The sequence below is a fragment of the Pelodiscus sinensis genome, chromosome 7, assembly GCF_049634645.1.
Source record: "Pelodiscus sinensis isolate JC-2024 chromosome 7, ASM4963464v1, whole genome shotgun sequence".
NCBI lineage: Eukaryota > Metazoa > Chordata > Testudines > Trionychidae > Pelodiscus > Pelodiscus sinensis.
In genome coordinates this window covers 72,965,591-72,984,276 of record NC_134717.1, presented here as the reverse complement: position 1 = coordinate 72,984,276, position 18,686 = coordinate 72,965,591, and the positions used below count along the sequence as shown (strand labels likewise).

Below are 18,686 nucleotides of genomic sequence, written 5' to 3'. Positions count from 1 at the left end.
GTAATTTACTGAAGCAAGGCACCAATTCAGTGTTCTACCCAGGAGCTTAGTACGTCAGGAGGACTATAAACAGCAGGTATTAAAGTTAGAATTTTTTAAATTAACAGATCCAGATAACTTGCACCAAAGAGTTTTAAAAGAGCTGACCAAGATGCATGCTGAACTATTAATGTTGATATTGAATAAGTCTTGGAATGCTGGCAAAGTTCCAGTACACTGGAAGAAATCAAATGTTGGGCCAATATTTAAAAAGAGTAAACATGATGATATAGATAATTATAGGCCAATCACCCTTATGTCAATCCTGGGCAAGATAACAAAGATGTTATTAACAAAGAATTAAAGAAGAGTAATCTAATTAATACCAGTGAACATGGAAAATAAATCCTGTTAAATTAGCTAAATTTGGCTGATAAATGTAATAGTGTTGGTGAAACAGACTTTTGCAGGCATTTGTCTTGCTACCATATGATATTCGATTAAAAATTTGGCGCAATATAAAATTAACATTAAATGAATTAAAACAAGCCTCATAGAGCTCAGAATGTTATTGTAGGGGAATCCTCATCAAACAGGTGTATTTCTTGTGGGGTCCCACACAGTCCTTGGACCTATGCTCATTAACATTTTTATTAAAGATCTGGAAGAAAACATAGATTCATCACTGATAAAGTTTGCAGATGACCCAAAAATTGGGGCAGTGGTAAATAAGGAAGAGGACAGACCATTCCTACAGAGTGATCTGGACTACCTGCTAAAATGGGGATATGCACACAATGTGCATTTTAATATGGCTAAATGTATGTATCTAGGAACAAAGCATGCAGGCCCCACTGACAGGTCTCTGTCCCGGGAAGCCATGACTCCAAAAAAGATTTGGGGGTCATGGTGGGCAATCAGCTGAAAATGATCTCTCAGTGCAATGCTGTGACCAAAGGGCTAGTGGCGAGGGCTATAGATTTTAGGATCCATAAATAGAAGTGATGTCATTATAGAATGCCATGGGAAATGGGACCCAGCTTGCCTGGAACTTTCGGCTGCCATTATAAGACAACTTCATCCCACGGTCCAGTGTATTCCTCTAAAATGCTTACTGAAAAGAGTGGGAAGCTTGGTCCAGGCTGAGAGTGGAGATCCAAGATTGGAATCATGGAGACAACTAGATTTGTTGGTCACAGGCAGGAACTTTTCCTCAAGGATTTGAGTTATGGGAAGTATTCTTTTTTCTTTTGTACTTCCATTCATGTTAAAAACACATCCCACAATGATTGCAAATGTTGGCCCCCCAACACTGACTTCTCCTAGCAATGAAAGGATGAAAAGAAGGAGGATGTAGGCCCAGGGGCATTATTTGGAGGGTTGCCAGTTCAGCACTCCTCTTCCATCCTTCCTCTGCCTGAATTATCACCACCGTGGATGCTTCATGGCTCTCCGGATTGGTCCCTCTGAAGAGGGAGGCCTAGGGGAGGAAGAAAAATTGTGCTGCAGATGGAGCTAAAATTAGTGCAGAGCCTTAGCACAGCTTGGGGCTGCTGCAGGTTTGAGGGAGTCATAGACTTTAAGATCAAAGGGGACATCATGATCATCTAGTCTGACTCCCTGCACATTGCAGGCCACATAACCATGCCACCTCCTCCTGCTTCTGCTCTGCTCCCTTCCCTGAGGAGTGTATGTGTCAGATGTTCCTATCTTAGGGTAGCCTAGGTAAAATTGTTACGTACGTCTGTCTGATTCACGGTGAAAGTGGAGCGATGGCAAAATCCAGGTACTTCTGCCTGCGAGGTAGAGCAATGTTGTCAATGAAGTGCTAAGAATACCTGGCTTTTTAGAAGCTATCAGCAGCTACTTGTGTGCCCAGAGTAAGAGGTTCTTACCAGGAGTTTCCTGCTATTTTTTAAAGTGCAGCCCAACTGTGACTTCAGAGCTGGACTGTAATCTTTTTGTGAGTGAGGCCTGAACTAATTGGAAAATATTTGCAGTTATTTAGTGCAATTCAATTGTTAAAAACTACAGGAGTAATGGTTTCAGTGGATATTTTACACACATCCCCGCAGGCAAGAGAATTTCACTGTTTGATGAATCAGCATGGTGGTCACATGAATCAAAGCTGTTTATCAGCCCTTGAAGGTGTAAAACTAATGAGTTGGTGACTCCAGGCCTGATGATGGGCTGGGTGTTATAATCTATCTAATAATGGATCTTAGTGATTGGAGTGCTGCTAACTGGCAAGATGTGTCATGATGGAACCTAATACACACCCTGGAGTGATTTATTGCAGGAAACTCACTCATAAGCATTTAAAATTAGTCTAAGGTTACATTTCAGGAAAAACTGCAGTATTAAGTAGTGAACAGTTCTAAGCGTTAACTCTTAGAGAAACCCAAAGGATTAATGCCCACAAAACAGATATCAGACAAGATCACAAAGAGAAAACAGTTTCTTGCCGTTTTAACCTGAAAGGACACTCTCTCAATGACTTAACCACCTGCATTCTGCTACAAAGACCTTTTACATCTGCACTTGAAAGGGAATCCTCTGAACTGTCATTCATGTTAAAATTCGACACTCTCCGGGAAGGAATGAACAAACACTCAAACTATCTTACCCATTACCAAGATAGCTTCCCCAATTATCACCTCTAATACCATTAACTCACAAACATCCCACTCTCCCCACCTCTAATATCATCAATTCACAGACACTTACCTTCCTTCCCCCCCCCCCCTGCATCCTCCTCCTGTTCTGAAATGTCATTTGTCCTTTTCATATGTGTTCATTTTTTTTAATTGTATCCTTTGGTATATATGGTTGTGACTATTTTCTTCCACTATTTGATCTGAGGAAGTGGGTCTGGCCCACGAAAGCTCCTCACCTAATAAACCATCTTGTTAGTCTTTAAAGTGCTACATTGTCCTGCATTTTGCTTTTAACAAGAGTCACTTTTTAAAAATGTAGGAGTGAGTGTAGGAGGCTGCACTGGTCTCTGACACCCCCCACTACTAGCACTGCTTCCATAGCAGGCAAGGAAGGAGATCAGTGAAATGTTTAGAAGAGTGAGAGGCAACGCTGGTTAGCGAGTGGGCTGCGTGAGCGGCCTCCTTCATCTCCGGGAGCCGCAAGACTGTTGTAACCAAGACAGTCTCCTGGGATAAGGTAGTTTTGCTAACTGTGCTTGTGTACTTAGAATTTGTGGCGTGTGATTGAACTGTAGCAGCACTTTGATTGGAGACAGAGGGAGCACACGGCTCGCCCAACGCTGGGCACAGTCAACACGCACCTCACTTCACAAGCCCTTGCTTTAGTGCCGTAGGGAAAAAAAGTAGCCAGACGAAAACCAGCAGAATCTGTCAAACTACATGTAGACAACGGTAAACAATGTCTCATAGGCCACACACAGACCCCCGATGGGCCACGAGAGGCCATCAGATTGCAGGCTGCCCACCACTATTTTAGGACCTAGTTCTCCTGCCATGAAAGGAAGTGGCAACCTTCCCATTGATTCCCAGTGCCAGTCAGCTGTCTTACAAGAAGGCAGAAAAGAACTGGCAGATACTGTCAGAGGCGATGGTTTCCTGAAGGCTTCCTATTTAGCTACTGTGTAAAGCTAGATAAAAAAAAAAGGGAGGACTAAAAGAAGTAATTTGTTTGGACTGTAAATTTTCCCATGTAGCAGCACATGACACAGGAAGGATGGATAGTCATGAGTTTAATACACAGGGTTGGTGACTGGGCAACCTGTAATGAAATCCTGTCTCTTCTGAGGTTGATGGCAAGATTGCCTTTGATTGCAAGGGGGGCAGGTTTTCATCCCCTAGGTTTCTTTTGTGGCTCTTCTTCTAACTCATTAGTGTGCTCTTGGCCAAAGTAATCCCTAGGGCTACGTCTAGACTGGCCCCTTCTCCAGAAGAGGCATGCAAAGCAGGCAAGTCAGAATAGGGAAATCCGCGGGGGATTTAAATATCCCCTGCGGATTTAAATAAACATGGCCGCCGCTTTTTTTCCGGCTTGGGGAAAAGCCGGAAAAAAGCGTCTAGACTGGCGCGATCCTCCAGAATAAAGCCCTTTTCCGGAGGATCTCTTATTCCTACTTGAAAGTAAAGCATCCTGACAAACTAGACGTGCTTTTCCGAAAATGCTTTTAACGGAAAACTTTTCCGTTAAAAGCATTTTTGGAAAATCATGCCAGTGTAGACGTGGCCCTCTAGGGATGGATATTCCACCACCTCCCTACGTAACCCATCCCAGTGCTTCACCACTCTCCTAGTGAAATAGGTTTTCCTAATATCCAACCTGGACCTCTCCCACCACAACTTGAGACCATTGCTCCTTGTTCTGCCATCCATCACTACTGTGAACAGCCTTTCTCCATCCTCTTTGGAACCTCCCTTCAGGAAGTTGAAAGCTGTTATCAAATACCCCCTCACTCTTCTCTTCTGAAGACTAAACAGACCCAACTCCCTCAGCCTCTCCTCATAAGTCATATGCTCCAGCCCGCTAATCATTTTGGTTGCCCTCCGCTAGACCCTCTCCAATGAGTCCACATCCTTTTTGTAGTGCAGGGCCCAGAACTGGACACAATACTCCAGATGTGGCCTCACCAGAGCCAAATAAAGGGGAATAATGACATCTCTGGATCTGCTGGCAATGCTCCTCTTAATGCAACCTAATATACCATTAGCCTTCTTGGCTACAAGGGCACACTGTTGACTCATATCCAGCTTCTCATCCACTGTAACCCCCAGGTTCTTTTCTGCAGAACTACTACTTAACTGGTTGGTCCCCAGCTTGTAACAATGCTTGGGATTCTTCTGTCCCAAGTGCAGGACTCTGCACTTGTCCTTGTTGAACCTCATCAGATTTCTTGTGGCCCAATCCTCCAATTTGTCTAAGTCATTCTGGACCCTATCTCTGCCCTCAAGCGTATCTACCTCTCCCCTAGCTTAGTGTCATCTGCAGACTTGCTGAGGGTGCAATCCATCCCCTCATCCAGGTCATTAATAACCAAACCTTGGGGCACTCCGCTAAAAACCGACCGCCATCCTGACATCGAGCCGTTGATCACTACCCGCTGGGCCTTTTATCCATCTTTCTATCCATCTTACCGTCCATTTATCCAATCCACATTCCCTTAACTTGCTGGCAAGAATATTGTGGGAGACCGTATCAAAAGCCTTGCTAAAGTCAAGGTCTATCACATCCACTGACTTCCCCATGTCCACCGAGCCAGTTACCTCATCATAGAAGCTAATCAGATTGGTCAGGCATGACTTGCCCTTTGTGAATCCATGCTGACTATTCCTGATCACTTTCCTCTCTTCCAAGTGCCTCAAAATGGATTCCTTAAGGATCCCTTCTATGATTTTTCCAGGAACCAAGGTAAGACTGACCAGCCTTGGATAGTTCCCTGGATCGTCCTTCTTCCCTTTTTTGAAGATGGCCACTACACTTGCCTTTTTCCAATCATCCGGGATTTCTCCCAATCTCCACGACTTTTCAAAGATAATGGCTAAAGGCTCCTCAATGACATTTGCCAACTCCCTCAGTACCCTCGGGTGCATTAAGTCCAGACCCATGGATTTGTGTACGTTTAGCTTTTCTAAATAGTTCCTAACCTGTTCTTTACCCACCACGGGCTGTCCATCTCCATCCCATCTTGCGTCACTTAGCGCATTAGTCCGGGAGCCCACCTTGTCCGTGAATAGAGGCAAAGAAAGCGTTGAGTACTTCAGCTTTCCCCACATCATCTGTCACTAGGTTACCTCCTTCATCCAGTAGGGGCCGCACACCCTCTCTGATCGCCTTCTTCTTGTTAACATGCCTGAAGAAACCTTTCTCGTTATCCTTCACATCCTTAGCCAGTCGCAATTCCATTTGCACTTTCGCCTTCCTGATAACCCCCCGACATTCTCGAGCTATACCTTTAAACTCCTCTCTGGTCATTTGTCCAAGTTTCCACTCTTTGTAAGCTTCCTTTTTGTGCTTAAGTTCACCAAGGATTTCCCCTGTAAGCCAATCCGGTCTCCTACCATGTTTGCCTCTCTTGCTACGCTTCGGGATGGTTTCTTTCTGTGTCTCCAATAAGGCTTCTTTAAAATACTGCCAGCTGTCCTGGACTCCTTTCCCCTTCATGTTAACATCCCAGGGGATTCTGCCCATCAGGTCTCTCAGGGAGACAAATCTGCTTTTTTGAAGTCCAAGATGTGTATTTTACTACTCTCTTTTCTTCTTTTGGTCAGGATCCTGAAATCTACCGTCTCATGATCACTGCTTCCCAGGTTGTCACCCACCTCTACTTCCCTATTAGTTCCTCCCTGATTGTGAGCAGAAGGTCAAGCTGTGCACGGCCCCTGGTCGGATCCTTCAGCACTTGTGCCAAGAAGTTATCCCCAACATTCTCCAAAAACTTCCTGGATTGCCTGTGTACTACCGTATTGGTTTCCCAACAGATGTCAGGGTGATTAAAGTCCCCCACGAGAACCAGGGCTTGCGGTCCGGAAGCTTCTCTCAGTTGTCCAAAGAAAAGCCTCATTTACCTCATCCACCTGATTCGGTGGCCTGTAGCAGACACCAACCACAACATCACTGCTGTAGTTTGCTCCTTTAAACTTAACCCATAGGCTCTCAACAGGTTTTTCTCCCTCTTTATACTGGAGTTCAGAGCAATCATAGTGCTCTCTTACATATAGTGCAACTCCTGCTCCTTTTCTCCCCTGCTGAACAGTCTATACCCTTCCATGACAGCGCTCCAGTCATGCAAGTCATCCCACCAAGTCTCTGTTATCCCAATTAAATCATATTTCTTGGACTGGGCCAGGGCCTCCAGTTCTTCCTGTTTGTTTCCCAGGCTTCTCGCATTAGTGTACAAACACCTCAGATAACCAGTTGATCGCCCTATCTTCTCCATTTTAATCAGGGGTCCTCCTTTCTTGCTCATTCCTCTCTGTATTTCTTCCTGGTATCCGACTTTCCCATTCCCCTCAGAGTTTTGGTCACCGTCCCCGACTAACCTAGTTTAAAGCCCTCCTCACTAGGTTTGCAAGCCTGCCCGCGAAGATGCTCCTTCCTCTCTTCGTTAGGAGGATCCCATCTCTTCCTAACAATCCTTGTGCCCAGAACAGAGTCCCATGGTCGAAGAAACCAAAGCCCTCTCTGCGACACCACCTGCGCAACCATGCGTTTACGTCCTCAATTCGACAATCCCTGCCCAGTCCTTTCCCTTCAACAGGGAGGATGAACAAGAACACCACTTGTGCTCCGAGTTCTTGGATCCTTCTTCCCAGCGCTACATAATCCACAGTAACCTGCTCAAGGTCATTCTTGGCCGTATCGTTAGTTCTCACGTGGAGAAGCAGGAAGGGGTAGCGATCCGAAGATTTGATCAGTTTGGTAAGCCTCTCAGTGACATCCTGAATGTGAGCTCCCGGTAAGCAGCACACCTCTTGAGATTCCAGGTCTGGACAGCAGCTAGATGGCTCAGTCCCATGAGTAGCTCCATTTCAGGGCTCCTTTTACCCACTCTATTTATTAGACCTCATTGAAAAAACAAGCAAGCAAAAAACAGATCATTGAATTGTATATTTTTGAATTACTCTCTTGGGTTTTAAAATGTTTTTTATGTTACTGTATTAACCATTTGTTCATTCTGATTTACTGTTCTCCATTTTCAAAATCAATATTTTAACTGAATATTGTGGATTAGCTTAATCACAATGGGAATTTTTGATTAAAAAATCCGCTTCAAACTTATAAAAAGCAAATTGATTTTCAAAAACTAAAAATGAAGAATAAGAAACGAACATTTTGAAAAACATTTTCAGCTAAAATTTAACTCCAAGTGGTAAGGCAAACCTTTAATTTTTCTGCCTCAGTTTTCCTTATCATAAATAGAGCTAATCCTCCTCAGAGGGGTATTGTGGAAATTAATTAATAGCAGTTGTAAAACACATGGAATATGAAAAAAGCATTATGGTGGTGCCGTATTGCCAGCCCTATACTTTCAACTATCATGAGCCAAGCTCCAACCCCCATGAGATTTTTTAAATTAAATGTTGGGTTAATTTTATTTGCCTTCTTTTTTTTATCTTAACTTTCGTTTTCAATCTTTCCTCAGCAATCAGGATGGCTACAATCTTTTTGTTAAATGAAACCAGAGAATCTCACATAGTCACATAGCTCCGGGGGTTGGCACTTCAAGAAAAACACTAAAGACTTGTAAGACTGACTGTGAGTACTAAATGCTATTATTAGTAGACATTGCATGAAAAGTAAGGGTCATTGTTCTAGAGCTTTTTCTACATGTGTGTCCTCTGCATCACCACAGAGAAACAGTCCCTGAGTAGAGCAAAGGAACAGGCCAGAACACTTGCTGCTGTGGTTCATTATTCTATAATTAAACCATCGCTTCTAATTTTGTTCTATATTTTTTTCTAATTAAAAATCAAGTTAAGATGAGACCTTATCTGCTTCCTCCAGGATGTAAATTAATACAGTACGAATTGATGTAATGCTTGATACCCACCGCACTGCTAACAGGCATTAAACCAAACAATGTACAATTGCTTTTTGGGGTTGCTATTACACACTGAGAATAAGAAAAAAGGAAGGAACAGTCTTTTTTATGCTAGCACCAGGATTGTCCATATGCAAATGGTTAACATCTCAGTCCTGAAATGTTATTTAAGATCCTATTTGTTGAAATGCCCTGAAAGGGCAAAAAAGATGGAGCAGACATTTGCAAGGTAAGTTTGTTCTGCTGGCTAATATCAGAGCTAAATGAGGTTGATTGTGGTTTCTCTGCCGACATGGCTATGGAGCTAAATGTGGGACCACACAGAGTGATATAATAAAAACCACCTGAGAGCTGGCCTATGGCACTTGTATTAATTTATTAAAGCTCCTCATTGGATCTTTATCTCTCTTATAGACTGTTTCTCACTGGAAGTTACTTAGGTAGACCTGTTAGATAGTTTATATGGATTGATCTGTAAGTTTGCACATGTTGTAGTGGCATAGCTTCTTTTTACAAAGAAAACAGGCTTAAGTTAGAGCATCTCATTATTTGTTTTGTCTTCTGTTAAAGATGTAGGAGAGCAGAAAAAGATCAATGTTGACATTCAAGGCTGGTATTGGTTGCCCGAGATCCAGTTAATTTTAGTGGAATTTGGGTGCCCAAATCCCATAAGTGGCTTTGAATATCTCTGCTTGATTTGGGGATCAAATAAAACTTTCTTTGTCTCCAAAGGCAGCTTGTTTGGGACTTTTATAATTAATCCTAATGTAAGAGAAAAATCACAGTGGCAATATTTCAGCAATTCCCCTTTGTGCTAGAGGCTGCCAAATCAGCTCTTTAATCTGATGGTGAATTATTTAACCACCCCACCAGAGCCAACATATCACGGGGGCTTTAATAACTTCTATTTGTGTTCTAAATATATCCGTGGCAGCTGTTAGAGTATGAATAATTATTTCCACAGAGATCCTGCTCACATTCCTGTACTAAACAAAGACAGGAGGAAATCTAACACAGTGGGTATATTACAGTTTGCTCAGTCTTAAAGGGATGTCCAGATCATAATCAGAATATTGGTTCATTTGGGAACTACAGGCTCATAAAATCCCTGTAAGCAAGTCTTGACCAAGTTAACCATTCTGGCCCTCTACAGGTGAACATTATTTTCTATTAGATGTACTAACCCTTGTCAAAAATGTTCAAGCACATTTTGTTGTGTTCCCCCTCTCTCCCCCCCCCCAAAAATCAGCATAAAAATTGGTCATCAAAAATTGTCATTTGTTAATTAATTGTGGTTAAGGTTGTGTGTGAACTCAAAGCTCAGTAGCTTAAATGGCTGTGTGAAGATACTCCGGGAGTAACGTATTCAGGAGTCAGTCCCTCCAGAGAGGGAGTTGGTGTTAGGGCTAGGTTTGATTGGTGCTCAGGAGTTCCAGTCTAATCTTGGAGTCTCTGGCTCCTGGAATTATTTTTGGACCACTAACTTTCATACCTCTCCCCTGTATCTCTCTCATTTTACAGTTCAATGCAAAGTTGGTTTCCTTCTCCTCAGGGCACATTACATTTCCCTGGTTACACAATATGATTCAATCTGCCACCTCCTGGCTTTCTCTCCTAAGAGAAGCAGTATCATATGGTGCTAAGCAGTCTAGTGCCAGCCCTGCCTCTAAAACTGCCCCTGCAGATTTTGCTGGTATATTCCTTTGCATGCACAGAAACTCTATTTGGGATCCTTGCATGCCTAGCTCTTCAGGCACAACTTGACACATAACCAAAATACACAAAATATACCCCTTTGAGGTCTGGTAAAACTTGGTCACCTTTTGATTGTTCAAAATGACTCCAGAGATCATTCTGACAGGCGGTACCCCACTTCAACGTCTGTCCAGGAGCATCTTGTTGAAACAATATCCTGTTTTCAGTCAGCCACATGAAGAGTTTATTTAAACAGCACGTACCATTGCTTAGTATGGTCTCTTGATTACCTCCTCTGGCCTAACAGGCTCTGTTGGAACTCCCTGCTAGGTAAGAGGGGCATTTGCTTTCTGCAAAACTCATGTGAAATGTACTTCCCTGTAGTTCTATTGCTCTTAAATACTCTAAAGGTCTGATCCTGTATATTGTCCATGCATGAGCTTTTTCCCTTGAGGCGTGTTCTGAATCTGTGTGCTCGTGAAGTTGATTTAACTTGGGCTGACTAAAAGGAAAATGTTTGTGCTGTCTACAAATAGCTCTTGGGCTAATGTAGCCCAGCGTCTAACAAACTGGGAGAAGTCTTTTTGCCTGATTATCAGTTTGTTTGAATATGAAACTCAAGGCAAGCCTTGGAGGGTATGAAAACAATTGGTGAAACAAAATGGTAAGTTTATGCAGCCCTATGAGAACTGGAACTGTTCTAGTCTGGAAAGAAAATATAATGCATTCTATTCACTCTCCCTTCCAAAAATTATATGATATTCATGGAGCAGAAAACCCCAACTAAAGAAGGAGTGAAATTAGAACCCTGAAGCTGAACCATTCTGAAATTTTGGAGGCTGGTGGGCTTGAAATCTTGATACAACCTAAACTTGGGTTCAAATTGGGGATTTTTTTTTTTTTACAATGAACTGAACCTGAACCCCAGTTCTGAACATGCCAAACTTTAGGGGATGATTGAAACTCCAAACAGAAACTGGTTCCAATGTTGTGATGTAGACTCAGCCTTTTTCATTGATATGGCTAGCTCCTTCCTTCCAGGAAGGCATCCCACAGTTCTCTCCTCACACTTTCAGTCATCTCCCATATCCTGTCATGGTTTATATTAGCTAGTTGTCCAAATATATCCATGGCCATGTGGTTCATTCATGATTCCTACTAGAGAGCAGTGTCTCTCATGCAGAGTCCAGCTGAAGTCAATTGGTCAATTTGTGTAGTTACTTACCACTTACAATCATAGCCTACATGCTGTACAAATGAGAAACAAAAAGATGGTCTCTGCCCCAAGAGCTTGCAATCTAAGGATGATATTTAAAAAAAAAATCAAACAGGAGGGGTGCCAACAGCTTGCCCAAGCCCCTGGGCAAGGTTGGGGCCTGGCTCCGTACTCCCAAAAGGGCAGGGTCTCAGGAGGAAGCATGCTGTGCCCCTGCCAATCCTCAGTGTTGCCCGGCTTGTAGGGCCCAGGAGCTCCAGTTGCCAATACTGCCCCAATTACAGCAGTGGCAGCTGGGAGTCCTGGACCCCTTTGAGTCTCTGGGCCCCAGGGCAATTGCTCTTTTCCCTCTCCTTCTCCCTCCCTTGTTGGCGAGCCTGCAAATATGTAGAGATAGACAAGAGAGCACTAGGAAACACTGAGGCAATATTATGGTCTTAGCTCACCAGCTGCCTTATTGTAGCCAAGTTTGTTTATAAGTATCTCAGCAAAGATTTAAGAAGCAATTTGATGGACAGCAATGAGGTGGCTTTCCAGATGTTTACAGGGAGCTCCTCCCCCATGGGAGTGGAAGCATGGGAAAAGACACAAACATTTTGGGTTGTATGAAAATTTAACAAGGGGGGAATGAAGGCTGGGAGTGCGGAATGAGAATCAACACGGAAATAACCTATAAATCAATAACAAGTGGTCCTGTGGCACCGTAGAGACTAACCAAAATATTTAGAATCATGAGCTTTCCTGGGTAAAACACACTTCATCAGATGAATATAGTGTACGTTGGGGAAGGACAGGCTGCGGAAGGCCTTGAACGTGGAAGCAACATGTCTTACTCACTTTCCTTCAATGTTTAATTTGCTTTTATTAATAAGACATTTTGTGTGTGACAACTTAAACTTGAGACTTTACCATTCTTCTTCCATCTCTAGTTTTTGTCTGATTAATGGGAATTCTGAATAATCAAGAAAAGTGGTTGCAGTATTCCATTATGTTCAGAGGAGGGCAGCATTAAACTTTAAATGAAAGGAACGTGTCTATCTAAAAGACGAACAAAATGTATAATCGAAATTTTAAGTATTGCAATTTACTTGGGATAGACACCAAAAGGCAGACAAATTAGGGATATGCTGGACCCTGGGACAGACCAAGTGGAGGCTTCTCCCCACTCACTCTCTGGTGCTCTTGCCAGGGAAATGGGGTGGGGGCTTAGGGGCTTGCCCCTTTTCCCCACTGCCTGGTGCTCCTGGTGGGCACCAGTATCACAATTCAAGGGTGCCCATTTTCTGGAGCCCCACAATTGTCCAGATCCATTGGGCACAGCCCCATTGGTTGAATGGCTAATAAGAACATAAGAACATAAGAACGGCCGTACTGGGTCAGACCAAAGGTCCATCTAGCCCAGTATCCTGTCTACCGACAGTGGCCAACACCAGGTGCCCCAGAGAGGGTGGACCGAAGACAATGATCAAGCGATTTGTCTCCTGCCATCCCTCTCCAGCCTCTGACAAACAGAGGCCAAGGACACCATTTTATCCCCTGGCTAATAGCCTTTTATGGACCTAACCTCCATGAATTTATCCAGCTTCTCTTTAAACTCTATTATAGTCCTAGCCTTCACCACCTCCTCTGGCAAGGAGTTCCACAGGTTGACAACACGCTGTGTGAAGAAGAACTTCCTTTTATTAGTTTTAAACCTGCTACCCATTAATTTCATTTGGTGTCCTCTAGTTCTTCTATTATGGGAACTAATAAATAACTTTTCTTTATCAGCCCTCTCCACACCACAAAGGATTTCTAAGCAGTAATTTCCTGAACACAAATCCTATGGTTTGGTTTGTTAAAATCAGAATCGAGTCTAAATTCTGACATTAAAACAAAGCAAATCCACAATCTGCAGGAGCCTTTGGTGATATAATATCTTGGCTAGTTTTCTTACAATAGTGACACATTCCTGTAGTGGTTATTATAGCATCTCAGCTATGTAAGTTATACATACTCCAATTTGTTTAGTTTAGGAAACATTACTTTTAAAAAATGAAAGTTAAAACAAAATTGAAAAGGGCTAAATCCTATAGTTCCCATTTGACGCAGTAAGGGCCCGATCCAAAGCCTGTTGATGCCAAAGGGAATTTTCTTACTAGCCACAAGTAGCTCGCACAACCTCTGATTAACCTACTCACACTGGATCTAATTGTTCATTCTTTAATTGGCCAATGAGAAGTTTCCTGTTGGCTTCAGTTAGCTTCGAATCAGGATCTGAGCCAGACAGTGTGATTTGGAAAAAACATTTGCATGTGTTTTCCTTCAAAGCTCTAAAAAAGAATAGGCCTCTGTGGAAACTTGGTAAGAATTATGCCTGAGCATTGTGAGATCAGGTCCAATGCTAATTGTTTTAGTCACCTGTCTTATACCTCCATGTCACTAAAGCTGTAATGCCATGGGATGGTCCAAATCCTACCCTCAGCTGCACTCAGATGCTTGAAGTGAGCCAATGCAGTTGCACGAATGGAATAAATTCTGCCTTCTGTGATGGAGGCCTCTGTTCGGCAACGCATTTAAACATGCGCCGCAATCCCATTGGCTTCCATGGGACTTGGGACCAGCCTATGTCTGGCTATGTCAAGCTATGTAACTGCTGTTATTTCAAAATAACAGTCTGTGTCTACACAGCAAGCAATTATGTCAACATAATGTTGACATAATGTTGAGCTGGAGAACATCTTCTTCCGACTCCTGTAACCCTCATTGTAGAGAAAGATGTGGAGAAATTGGAAAGGGTACAGAGAAGAGCAACAAGAATGATTAAAGGTCTAGAGAACATGACCTATGAAGCCAGGCTTCATGAACTGGGCTTGTTTAGTTTGGAAAAAAGAAGATTAAGGGGGGACATGATAGCGGTTTTCAAATATCTAAAAGGGTGTCACAAGGAGGAAGGAGAAAATTTGTTCCTCTTGGTTTCTCAGGACAGGACAAGGAGTAATGGGCTTAAAGTGCAGCAAGGGAGGTTTAGATTGGACATTAGGAAAAAATTCCTAACTGTCAGGGTGGTCAAATATTGGAATAAATTGCCAAGGGAGGTGGTGGAATCTCCCTCTCTGGAGATATTTCAGAGTAGGTTAGATAGGCATCTGTCAGGGATGGTGTAGACGGAGCTTGGTCCTGCCTTGAGGGTGGGGGACTGGACTCGATGACCTCTCGAGGTCCCTTCCAGTCCTATGATTCTATGATTCTAAGAATGCTCTAACGCAGACTTCCTGCTGTGTAGATAGCACCAAAAGACGAAATAAGCTATTTCGATTTGAGTTACGCAATTGACATAGCTCAAGTTGCGTAGCTTATTTCGGCTTTAGCCCTGCCATGTAGATGTGCCCTCACAGGTCCAGAAAGGCCCAGGCCACTTCCTGCTTTTGCAGCCCCGTGCCACAATAAAAATAAAAAATGATAAGAAAACAAAATAAAGCACCCCCAAAAAAGTGAAACATAATTTGATTTTTTTTAATTTAACAAATTCTTTTCTAGGCCAAAAAATTAACAAGCGTCTAAATTTGAGGTCCCATTGAGTTCGAGGCCCACATCAAATGGCCCGCCTTCTTCCCTATCCCCCCCATAACTGGCCCTTCTTGGGACTGTGTTTAAGTGCTTTGCTGCAAAGGGAAAGACTATTGTACCTGGCCCAAGTCATTTGAATGATCAGTAGTAGTGTGTCTATCACATCTATATGGTGTGAAGCTCTGGGACAGCAAATATAGCAGGACCCCTCCAAAGAGTTAACTGTGTTCTAAGCCAAGAGGCAGAAGAAGCTAGGAACACTGCTAATACCACTGTTCTTTTGCTACATTCCTGAAGTGTTTGGTTACTTGATATTTATTTCTGGATACATTTAAAATTTTGTGTCTGGTGAAGAGTCTGCTTCATTTTTGAGTTGATTCCTTTCTTAAAGATTAAAGAACTAGAACATGAAGCTGTTGGGTTTTGTGACTCTCAAGGAGTATAATTTAACCTTGAGTTGAGTATCAAAACCCTCTGTTTCAGCATAAAGAGTGCATATGTACCTACTTAATGAATAGGACTCTTAAGGTTTGTAAAGAATCTAGATTTATATATTACATTAACCAGGTTAATTAGTTGGTAATGTCACCCTTGTTTGTCATATACACTGTTTTATGGTCAATAATAGTAAAATCTATGTAAACAGTATTCTTTATTAATAAACATTATGTGCTTCTGGCTTTCGAATAAAGAAATGGATTACTTGTTTCTCTCTTATATCTGAAAATGAGAATTATTGATTGAACATTTCATGGGATTTATGAAAACACTACATATTATTTGCTTTATATAAAAATGACAAGGTTACAGCAAAGATACTGATACTCGAAAGAAAGCTGTGATCAGCAATATCAGAAAGCGACAGGACTTGCTGGCTCAAGGGATCAGTATTGTTTATAGTGACTTTCACGTCTGTGTTTCTGGTTTGAATCCAACTCAGGTAAGTAGATACTAAAATTTGTTGCTAGCTGATTAGTGTTAGGTGGTGTGTGTACAGTTCACAGTGGACAAGATGCATATCACAAAACTGCTGCCAAATTGGCTGTAATGGGCAATTCTGTTAACATCGTTAGCTAAGAAGATGAGAACTAAGTGAATATGGAACTTCAGCTACCAGGTCTTTCTCCAGGTCAGGGTTTGAAAAAAGTAGTGGAGCGGCATACAAAGTAAGTGCCGTGTATGTGTGTGTGCGTGCGCGTGCGTGTGTACACCAGTGCTCCACAGGCAGCCTTAATCTGCACTATTCTTATTCCAGTGCTGGAAATTCTTGAACAGAAATTGCCAGTGATAGGGGGTTGTCTGTTTTTTGATGCATACAAATGTCCAGAGACTCAAACTAAAATTTTAACTTGTGACCTTACCATGAGAATTTCAGTTTAGCTCTTCAGAGGAATGAAAGCTAGTGACCTAAGATACAACAGTACCTAGGTCCCTAAAACATGGGGTTAGTGAAATAACATGTCTGCTCTTCCCACAAAGACCAATAGAATGCAAACCAAGAGGCATGAATAGAAGTAACATGTATATTTGTTTGTAAGTTACTATTTAAGCATTCTGGAATCTGGCATGGAGAATAAGTGTCTCTTATAATTGTCTGTGTTAAGATCACATACAATCATGCACTGTTTCATAGCTTAAATCTTGAAACAGACACTGCAATTATTTTGATGATCTGGTACAAAATATAGGCTGGGTCATTTATGTGACCATGAATAACAATGTTATTTTCCCTACCTCTTTTTCAGTACAGAGTTGTATAGCAGGGGATGGCTTTACCTTCATACTGGCTGAAAAAACCCACACAAACGCTTCCCTCCAAAGAGTCCAGCACACAAATCCTGGCCAAAAAATAAGCAGAATGTGAAACCAGTCTGGAAAGCACTTTTGTTAACAATGATAAATCACTCTTAAAATGGAGCTGGCACTTAGCACATCCCTACCATTCCTCCAGGAACATTGTCAGAGCATCCATCATAACAGATGGGCAGAGAAGCACATTAGGAAAAAACTACCCTCCATACCTTGTGAAATGGTGCCATGGGAGACTTCCCTCATGATCAGCTGGAGAAAAGAAAACCCCTTACATTCCTTAGCTTTTCCTTGGAACCCAAATGCATTAGGTATGGGCAAAGGAGATTCCACTTCCTATCTCTGCTCTTTCTTGCAACAGTTCTCTGAAAGCCCCCACATTCGAGTGTCCACCCACACACAAGTCAGAGCTGGTTAAATTGGGTTAATTAACCTGAGAGGATGCATGTGTGTGTGGAGGGTGGGGGGAGAGCAGACTGACATTAAGAGCCCAACTGAGAAGGAACAGGGAGGGCTAGTTTAATGCCAGAAAGACAGCTGCAGGGGAACAGCTTGTAGCTGCTTTCTAGGTGGTAGAGCGGGAGGAAAGGAAACCCAGGAGAAGAGTCTCTAGGCCCTGAAGAATGGATTTATCCAGAAGGGTAGTAGCACAAACTCCTGAGGAAGGTAGAGTAGGAAAAGGTTCAGGAAAATAGCTGCAAAGTGGGATACTGCAGAACTTGGCTACTGGTTAGAAGGTCTCTGAGCAGGAAGCTGGTCTTGTTTCCTCTACCAGCCACTTTGGAGGCAGATAATTTGCCACAGGAAGGATTATAGTGATGTGGCTGGAAGGCCAAGCTACAAAGACAGAATAGGCCATGAAGAGAGAGTAGCCTGCGTTGTAGAGAGAGAGAGGCCTTGGGGTGTGTGAATGAGTGATGGGGCGGGGGTTGAACTTGGAAAGTGCACATCCCTAAGCAGAGGAGAGTCCTGGCAGTGAGTGTACCTGTGACAAGGCCTTTATCTGGTTTAACCCTAATGGGCCCTGCATGGAGATGTGAGCACAGTAGCCTGCATGGGGGACAAGCTCATCTCTTTGATGAGCTCCCCCCGCCCCCCAGAGCAACTTGTCATCATCTATCTGTGGAACATCTGCAGAGCCTTTTGTGTATCCCTTCTCGATGGGGCTTTCTGTGGATGGAGCACCCCATGCAGAGATAGCTCCTGCAGGAGTAATGTTTTCTTATTATCCATGAGAACAGCCCAGAGCCTGGCCCTTACCATGAGCTTTCTTTTTGAGACTTAAGGAAGAAAAAGTGTGTTTTAACATATGTGGCAGGCAGGCAGTTGGTTATTTGTTTGGGGTTTTTTTTAAGGCTGTTGATGGACTGGACTTGAGTGTTGGATGTCTGTAACCCTCTCTGGGTTGAACTATTCTCTGTATGTCTCTCAGGGTATGTCTACACTACAGCACTAATTTGAACTAACTAAGCTAATTCGAATTAGCGCATCTAGACTTAAAAACTACTTTGAATTAGCGTTTTGCTAATTCGAACTAGCATGTCCACTGAATGGACCCTGAACTGAAGTTAAGGATGGCCGGAAGCAGTGCCGGCAGGGCATCAGATTAGAACTTAGAGCGTGGAGATGCTGTCTCAGGCTAGCCGAGGGCTGCGCTTAAAGGGACCCGACCCCCCCACCCCGGACAGACAGTTCTTGGGGTTCCCCGCTTGCAAAGCAGTCCTGGCTTGGAGTGCCCGGAGTACCCACACTCGGCACATCACAACACTCGGCCATCAGCCTGGCTGCACTTGCCGCAGGCTGCCATCCAGGGGGAGGGGGGTCAATCAAGGGGCTTCAGGAGAGCTTCCACCCTGAGGAGCCCACAGAGCCAGCCCAGTCCTCCCCATCGGGGGCTCGTACCCCATT

General features: G+C 43.1%; 1 long non-coding RNA gene across 2 annotated transcripts; it reads right to left on the bottom strand.

Annotated features, from left to right (window-relative positions):
• Positions 1-207: 207 nt before the first annotated feature.
• On the bottom strand, positions 208-17,158 carry LOC142830326 (uncharacterized). Of its 2 annotated transcripts, XR_012905498.1 has the most exons (4): positions 16,991-17,158; positions 16,704-16,807; positions 1,722-1,775; positions 208-1,459 (listed from the first exon to the last, which is right to left on the bottom strand). It is a non-coding gene; the product is annotated as an uncharacterized LOC142830326 (long non-coding RNA). The 2 variants fall into 2 exon arrangements; XR_012905497.1 differs by lacking the exon at positions 1,722-1,775.
• Positions 17,159-18,686: the final 1,528 nt, after the last annotated feature.